The sequence below is a fragment of the Cotesia glomerata genome, linkage group LG10 (genome assembly GCF_020080835.1).
Source record: "Cotesia glomerata isolate CgM1 linkage group LG10, MPM_Cglom_v2.3, whole genome shotgun sequence".
NCBI lineage: Eukaryota > Metazoa > Arthropoda > Insecta > Hymenoptera > Braconidae > Cotesia > Cotesia glomerata.
This window is the reverse complement of record NC_058167.1, coordinates 14,528,659-14,538,461: the sequence shown is the minus strand read 5'-3', so window position 1 is coordinate 14,538,461 and position 9,803 is coordinate 14,528,659. Positions and strand designations below refer to the sequence as shown.

The 9,803-nt window shown below is 29.1% G+C and overlaps 1 long non-coding RNA gene across 1 annotated transcript; it reads right to left on the bottom strand.

Annotated features, from left to right (window-relative positions):
• Window positions 1–1,850: 1,850 nt before the first annotated feature.
• Window positions 1,851–4,491, bottom strand: LOC123272544. The gene is made up of 2 exons (XR_006511097.1): window positions 4,237–4,491; window positions 1,851–3,876 (listed from the first exon to the last, which is right to left on the bottom strand). It is a non-coding gene; the product is annotated as an uncharacterized LOC123272544 (long non-coding RNA).
• Between the last annotated feature and the right edge of the window lie 5,312 nt (window positions 4,492–9,803).

Genomic DNA, 9,803 nt, shown 5'->3' with positions numbered 1-9,803 from the left:
CACCCATTAGGTATTATCGAAAATTCAGTGTAATCTTTCACTAATACTAATTCCATCAAACTAATCTACCTTAATCTGTCGCAAATGAAAATTATAAAGCAAAAAAGCCCCTAGACTCATCTTGTAATAAGTAAAAGTAATAACAAAGCTTAGAAAATAAAAACAGTTAGAAGAGAATGGACGATAATTAACGTAACACTGAATGACAAAAAGATAATAATGCAGAGACGTGTCGCAATAGGCCAATTAACTTGTATTCCATGATTCAGATTCGTTTTGTTTTAATTTCGGGTGTCCAGACCCGTGCTATGTACCATGCCGGGCTATAACTGTATGACTGGGTTCTACGTATATACATGAACCGTGGTGTCTGGTAGAGTACAACAGACTCAGAGAGTGCCCAGGGAGGGTAAATGGGTGTGTGGGGTATATAACACTGGATGGTAAAAGGGTACAATAGGGGGAAAAGTGGATCGCAGGGGACACAACTACTCTATTCATAAACACACACAGTCATAATAGATATTGTGTATACGAGTGCTGAATTCTACATACAGTAGTAGTACACTGCAGGGAGAGAATTCGCCTGAATAAATAATGACTCAACTGTAGAGCGAGCCGGGCGCGAGTTTCCTATTATTTATGATATTAGATTACGCTATATCACTGGCTTTAATTAATTGTCTAGCCCTCGTTTTGAAGTCCCGTTAACTGTGAAATTCTAATGAACAGATTTTGCCGCTACGGGTTATCTCAAGTATCTTATTTTTGTCCGTAAACGTAGATATATACTCATAGTTTCTTCTTTTTTGCGATTGTTTCCGGTGATTGATTTTTTAAAAACAAAAAAAATACATTTACACAGAAAGAAAAATTTCTTAACTGGAGAACAAAATTCTTGGCTCAAGAAAATTTTCGGGTGCCTGAAGGAAGATCTAAGTGGGTTGGCCAAAGTAAAAATTTCTTTTGAAGTTCTATTCTTGGTGGAAGTAATTTTTTTTTAATTCAAATTATCATAAATACTTGATATAATAAATTTGCATATTTGATCAAGATTTTTAGATACTTTAGGGAAGCAGCGCCACCTACTTCAGTTGAGAAAAAAATTTTCTAACCGTGAGAAAATTTTTCTTTTGAATATTTGATACCCATTTTATATTATTTTAGCGTGCAATTATACGTATTGAATGAAAAAAAAAATGATTCAATATTATTTGATCTTCCCATTTGACATGTTAATCAATAAAAATATTAATGAAAATTTACTTCTATCGAGATATTTAATTTTTTGGAGCAAGAGAGAAATTTTCTCAAGACAAGAAAATTTTCTTGACTTAAATAAATTTTCTTGGATTAAGAAAAGTATTTCTTAAAGCAAGAGAACTAATTTTATTGGAATAAGTGTAATTTCTTGTGTCAAAAAAATATTTTTTTTTTCGCTCAAGAAAATAATTGGAAAGAAAAATATTTTCTTGGCTCAAGTGAACCTTTTTTTCTGTGTACTTCTATTAAAACTTCCCCTCGTGCTACATCTGTAATTTCTGTAATCAACTCGAACTGAATATTTCAAAACAAGAGCTAAACTTTCGAGAATATTTTTCTTGAGCCAAGCAATTTTCTTCCAGCATGTCTTAACATTTCTTACATATAATACGTCAAAGATAAAATATTCATTTAGAAAAAGGAATTTTTCCTTGCACTTGCTTATTAGTGTTTCATTACAATCGATTCACTGCTTGTACCCTTCTATTCTCTATCATCACCTACTTGAATCTCAAATTTCAATATTTCCTCTGGATTACGTGTAACTTACGTATTAATTCATTAGAAAATGATTGTAACACAACAAGTCATCAATATTTTCTTTATTCATTACATTATCAATCTTTGATATACACACACAACATTTATTTTTAAAAGCTAGATAATTTAAATCACAATTATTATTACTAATTTAAACATTTCCAATCAATAAATCATGAAACTACAAAATAGATAGTGATAGTAAGCAATTATTTATTATATCTGTTTATTTATGATCAAAATTCCCATTTATGCAAGAGTTCACATAAATATACTTCGTGCATTAGTTAATTATTCAAACGATCGCCTTTAAAATTTACGTTTATAATTGCAATTAGCGCAACACTCTGATACCAAATTAAAAAATAAACAATAAAACTCAACACATAAATGCCATAAAATTTCCAACCCGAGCTCAACTTAACGAACTAAACCCAGTAGCTATTAAAATATTTGATTGCATCAAAATTTAGATTCTGCTTGTCTTCTTATCGTAAAAAATTAATAAAAAAAATGAATCACTACTTATGATCTTAATCTATGCACAAACAATTAAATAAGACAAACAGTATTAAAATTATTGTTTGAAGCATGCCTAACGATCATCCGATTTATCGACTAATCTAATTATCGTCCAAAAATTTGGTGCATGATTCATGAACGGATTGAATGCGTGAACTATCGAGTAATCGGTGCCCTCGCAGCATGAAAAAAAACATTGAGACTTTTATTTTCGATAGCATTTCAAGAATTTTAGATGCGTCTCCGCAGTGTTTTGCCTCGGCACCACCCATAATAAATATTGACGCAATATTTCACAAAAAAAAGATTTCAATTCCTCAAAAATTACTCCAAGTCTTTGAATTGAAGTTCTCGCAATAATCCAAGTTGCGAGTGACGAATTCGACGATTTTTAGTCGTTAATTTTTGGTGATGTTCAAATTCTGCTGGTCAATTTTGCAGATTATTGAAGTGAGGTCGTATTTTGTCCACTTTAACTTCGAAATGGCGGTGATGCTTGAATGATCAACAACATTTGAGCCGACTAGATTACTAGTAAGCTCATATTTCGTCGAGCATTCAAATTTCGTCGCTATCATTGAAAATTGTGAATACTACGCATCAATCTAAGAAAGCAATTGATCTGCCGGAATTACGATCGACAACTTAAAGTCTCTGAATATTGAACCGTTTGATTCGACATCCCCAACTTACATTATAGCAGCAATTTAAAGTGAAAAACTAAGAACAATTATTGAGGAATTGACAACTTGATTCTGTGAAATATTGAATCATTATTTACTAAAGGCAGTACCGGGGCAAAACTTCCCAGAGATGCATCTAAAGATCTTTAAAAACTATAGAAAATAGAAGCCCTAATGTCATTTTTCATGATACAAGAGGAACGATAACCCAATATTTCACACATTTAATCCTTTCACGAATCGTGCTCCAAATTCTTAGAGGGTAATTGAGATTAACGACAAATCGAATAATCAATAGACACTCTTCGAGCAATGAATTTAAAGCTATCCGTTATATTTAATTAATTCCGTACGGATAAGAATCAGAAGGAGAGATTTATTTTTTTGATTAATTTTCGACGTTAAGAAGACACGCAGAATTTAAACTTTGATAAAATCAACTATTTCAATCATTACTGGATTCAATTCGTTGGGCTGAGCTCGAAGTGGAAATTTTTTGGAATTTATGGGATGACTTTTATTGTTCTTTTTTTGCGTTTATGCTAATTTGTTGCGGAAATTGCAGTTAAGACTGTAAATTTTGAAGGCGATCGTTTAAATAATTAATTAGGGCAAGAAAAATTTTGATCTAATTTTTTGGGCTAATTTTAACTTTAATTAGTGCATCTATTGATTCATTAAAAGAAGTTTGGAAATAAAACAGTTGTAAGTGGGTTTCATTGAAATGATTTGATTTACTGTTTTTTTTTTCTTATTATGCATAATTGCCATCGATTGTTATCACAGGCGGATCAATTGCTTTTTGTAAAATTTTATGCATAGTATTTACAATGACTGACAGTAAGACAGACGAAGATTGAAGTTGCTCCTGTGAAAAAAGAGATAGTATAAAATTAATAATTTTTAATTATTGAAATATTTTGCTGTTTTATTTCAAAACAGTAATTGTAAATTTCTAGATATGCTTTTTTTTAACATTTTTCGTAAATTTTTACATTAAAATTGAGTTGAAATAAAAAAAAAAATTTTTTTTTTAATTTAAGAAACTTTATTGAACCAAAAATATAAAATTCTTTAAAGAAACTTTTAAATTAAAACAGACGACTCTTTTTAAAAAAAGTTTTTCAACAAAAATATTTTTGTCTTGAATCAAATAATTTTTTATTTAGTGCATTAATTATTTTTGATGAAGTAAAGAAAATAATAATGATGAAGTGAATGTACTCACCATAAAAATTTAAATAATAAACTTTTGTGGCTTTTCTGGAAACGGTGATTTAATTTCACTGAAGATCTCAAAAATAATTAATAGCCACTGAATAATTTCTCTTCACAAAAAATCTTCGATATTATTTTTAAAGAAAGAAAAATTATGTAATTATTATTTGTTGGCCAGAGTGAAATTAAGCGTGACAACTGAATAGTCTAAAGTCTTTTTATTGACTGAAAGTTAGTGTTGCCGTTGTCACTCAAAACAAACCCTTCCCAGTGGAACCTCAGCTCTCCACCTACCTTCCAGAGCTGGGAAAACCAAACAACAAGTTTCAGTGTCGTATACATAAATAGAACAATAACGCCCGAGCTAGTAAACTAAAAAATAAACAACCGGTGAAAATTTATATCGGTACACCACTTTCTAAGCCTGTTTAAGTGGTTCGAATAAAGTAGAGGGAGACTTCTACTCACTTATCATATGTGTGCTCATTGTTTGTCAGCCACGTAACTCTAAACGCAGGTTTTTATTCGCTGTGTCCCCACTAAACTTTAAACTCAACCCAATGCTATACGACACTACTATTGTAGTTCCCACGAAAGAGTTTGAGCGAAAAGTATCGGAAGAGAGGGAAATGGAAATTTTTATCTCTAAATTTCGTACTTTTAAAATTTTTTTACTCTCCTTACTCTTGTAATTATATTTGCTAATAATTTTTTTATTTTAAGAATTAAATTTTTGTTATGAAGTCGATCAATTAGATAAAATTATTAAATTTTATATTTTAATTAAAATTTATTCATAAAAAAAATGTATATTGACACAAAAAACAATAATAATAGCAGTAAAAAAAAAATTTATTTGACATGACTATTCTTATATACACTTTAAAAGATAAAATATAAATACAATGATAAAAAAATATAAATAAATAAATATACAATAAAAGAATTAATCGAAAATCCGTTTTTACATTTCCTTTCGATTTGATGAACATTAAAAATATGTCTTATAGTTACATAAGGATTTATATAAAAATTTATTTCAAACTATTAAATATATTTAATATACTTTTACACTTAAATTTTTTATAAATCTTCGATAAAATTTTTTATATTGTTTTAAGTATATTTCTTTATATTTTAAATATGTATTTAAAATATTAAATATATACATATTTATAATAAAAATTTTTCTCATGGGAATATCATCAGACAATTGATATCCAAGTGAAATTAATCCCAATCCACATCGTTAATTTCATTAATTGTCATCATGATAAAATGAAAATGACCAAATTGTTTTAATGAATGAGAAGTGATATCAACTAATGAACAACCGAAACCCAATAAATCAGCTCGATCCAGTAAATGAACTAATAAAAATTTATAAGTGTGTAAGCCATTCATTATTTTACCGCTAGAAGATAAATTCGAAAGCTGTTAATTAGCTATCATGGTTATGATAATAAATTAGAATTTATTGCAATTCTTCTTGACAGTTTTTGAGAAAGTAAAAAAAAACTCAGTATCGATCAACATATCACACTATATATGTTTCCGGTTATGAAAACTTCTATAAAAAACACGTCATGTAGGTCAGCTAATTTCTTTCTCGGAATTAGCAGCTTTTATAGATAATTGGTTCATTTGCAACTGGGAATACGCTTCTCTGTTTTCTAAACGCATTAGAGTAAGCTTTAGTGTCCACGTCAGTTGTTTAGTCGTTGTCATCACGCTATACGTTTCATCTTGATAATTGTTTATTTGCTGCACTATACGACCCACACGTCAGCTAATATTCTATTTTTTAAACCTATAAAATCAATAACCAACCTAGTTTTTTAAGTAAAAAATTCAATTTATTGTTTTAAAATAATTAGTGTAAAAAAATTTAATTAATTTTTCATTTAAAAAAACGGATTTTTTCTGTTAAAAGTTTAATTTCAAAGGTATATTACAGTACTTTGATAAATCAATTATGAAATAAAAGCATTCAATTACTGACAGAGTGTTCGTATGCTCAGTGAAGCTGCGACTCCAGTTTTCTTTTACACACTTTAATGAGAATCATTATTCTGTACATTAGAGAGGAAAAATGAATACTGCAAAGTAAATTAAAGTTGAAAGGTGTTGCTTTGAAAACGACTTTACACTAGCGGTTTTGCAGTAGATCAAAAAACTGTACTTTAACCATAAAAGTACTCTTTTTTCATAATTATTTGATTGACTGAATCAAGTCAATTTTAATTATTTATATTCATTACATTATCTTCAATTGATATTATTCAAGGCCTCTAAAAGTCATGTCTTGAATCTTTAATTTGAAAATTTAAGTACTATCAAGTGTACGTTGCTCAGTTGAAGAATTTCCCGAAAAACTGACGTAAAATATTATAAATGTTACAATTATTTTTGCTCGAAATTTTTTCATAATGGAGATTTAAAATCCATGACTTCCAATGTTCCAGACGTGAAAACGGCTTTCATGTGCCTTGCTCATGTCCTGCAGCAGTTCTAATTAAATAATGCGATTCAAGAACGTGCCCGAAATACTGGGGTATTCGTTTTCGTACTCAACTGTAAGTACCCACCGGGAATACATTGTTCGACGGATTTCATGTGGAACGGAGATAACGGGTATGTTATATTCTGTATTTAATGATATAAATTGTAAATTATAAATTCTCATTTAAGGCAATTCATTTTTAAAACAATGCGTCAATATTTGACACAATAGTTAATTTTTTTTAAAGCTATATTTAATTTAAGTAAATTTTATTTGGTTCAAGAATTTTTTATTGCACCAAATATAGCATAAGCTTCAAAAGAGCAGAACATAATTGAGACCTTAATATTTTCCAAATCGCCCAGCTCTAAACTGTTTTTGGAACAGAAAATTCGTAAATTTTCACCTATTTTAAAGGTGTTTTCACTATTCTCAAATAAATACAATGATTATTCGAAAGTATTACACGTCTTTGGACCAAATGAACCAAAAAGTAGTCAGTGATTCTTTGGCGAATGAACAAACTAATCAAGCTGGAGTGTAAATAAAATTTTTTCAGAGTCCCGAACGGTCCGGAGAATCTGAAGTAGACTCTAGATCAATTTAGAAGTTTATTAGAACTTAGAGTGCGCAATATAGTGCTTTTATTACCTCTCCAGTGGCGCTGTTATTACAGATTTAGTTTTATTAGTCGATTTTCGTAAAAAAAATTGGGTATTTTTTTAAGCTTGTGACTCAAAATTTCACAATTAAAATTTGAAGGTAATCAAATTACATAACTAAATCATAAAATAAGATAAGACTTCAACAATTGGTTTTTTGACTTTATTTTTAAAAAAATTTTAAACTATTATTTTAATCCAGTCATTTTATTTGAATTTAGTAAATATACTGTGCGAGCGTGCCTCCTCTTCCGGTTTAAAGCCCGCGTTTCCTTGTATACTTTATTTACGATGTGCTTCTTTTCCGTCACTCATACATTTTTTTTATTTTTTATTTCTTACGCTCCTCTTTGGTTGTTTTCCATCTCTATCAGTCTATCTTTGTTTTTATCCTTCGGACTTTTTCCACCGAGTGGCGCGAATTCCCACGGGATAATAAACCGCCCTGGTCATCCATCCCAGGCTATTTCCTGTCCAAGAGAACAGGCAAAAGACTATAACCACCGTTACCTACTCTGTCTAGTTTATTCTGTCTGGTGTGTACACACGACTGACATCACTGTCTCATAAAATAAAAAATGCATATTATTTTTATAAAACATCATGGTGAAATATGCTTCTGAATATTGAGTTCTATCCAACTTTTACATGACCAGACCATGCTATAACAAATACTATAAAATAAAAAAAATATTAAAAATAAACAGAGGCTATTACATAAAATGTTTCTTACATTTTAATATTTGTTTACTACTCCACTATTATTCGAGTGATTTATTTGTTTCAAGAATATAAATATACACATTTGTATCTATTAAAAAAAAATATAATAGCTTTTATTTGATGATTATTCTTTATTTAACTATTGTAAATAAATCACTCATTAAATATTACCAGGAATATGGAAAATTAGAGTTGAAAATCAATCATATGAAATGGCACAACAAGGTCGAACAAATATTTGCACTTTTATATATTGCTCTAGCAATAAATAGACAAACCAATTACTTGAATTTATTGAATTATATCAAAGTAGATATTAAATTTCCCATCGTTCTTTCGGTGCTATTCAATTACTTGGGACTTTTTAATCAGATAAATAAATAAAATTTTAATATTATTTTTTCAATTTATTTTAAAAGTACCGGAACTAAGTATATTGTGGTTAAAAATATAGAAAAATCATGAAACCAAAGTTTTTTTTACTCAAAATTCGTAATTCACGACAGTAGTCAATTTATGATGATAAGTATTTAGGCTGCATTCGAAAATACTCTATCTCTAGATACATAATTAAGAAATGACCTTTGATCTTGTGAACTATTGATATTTTTAAAGATATAAGCTCATCCCGATGTTACTCTCATCAAGACCTTTCATTTGAATACCCACATCAATTTTTCATATATTTTATATATTTATATATATTATATATATGTATATATGAAAAATATATCAAAAATACAAGTAGGTACTCAAATGAAAGCTCTTGATAATTGTAACATCGGGATGAGCTTACATCTTTAAAAATATCAATAATTAAGAAATGATCTTGTATCTTGTCATCTATTGACATTTTTAAAGATATCAGCTCATCCCGATGTTACACTCATCAAGACCTTTCATTTGAGTACCCACATCAATTTTTCATATATTTATATATATTATATATATGTATTTATGAAAAATATATTAAAAATGTATGTGGGTACTCAAATGAAAGCTCTTGATGAGTGTAACATCGGGATGAGCTTACATCTTTAAAAATATCAATAATTAAGAAATGATCTTGTATCTTGTCATCTATTGACATTTTTAAAGATATAAGCTCATCCCGATGTTACACTCATCAAGACCTTTCATTTGAGTACCCACATCAATTTTTCATATATTTATATATATTATATATATGTATATATGAAAAATATATCAAAAATGCATGTGGGTACTCAAATGAAAGGTCTTGATGAGTGTAACATCGGGATGAGCTTATATCTTTAAAAATGTCGATAGTTAAGAAAGTACAGTGTAATTTAACAAAAGTCATTATTTAATAACACAAAATTTTGTTTATTTATAGTTCACAAGTCACGGCAGTCACATAGTGACTGCAAGGTTGCTAGTTATTATTATTTAACCCTCCGTTACTCGCGCTATGAGCAAATCGCCGCCTAACAACTACTCAACCTATAGAGACTCACTATAGTGCGAGCGAGAAACTAAAAAAGACGCGAGTAACGAAGGGTTAAATAGTTATTAATTTTTTTTTTCCATTATAGATCTTTTTCATAAGAAATTTCTATTGTATATCATGTATACATAGTTATAAAATCCAAACGTGATCAACATATGTACTTTAATTCCACCGCGCAAACGCAAAGAGTAAGCGCGCGTATACCTAAAATTTCTTAG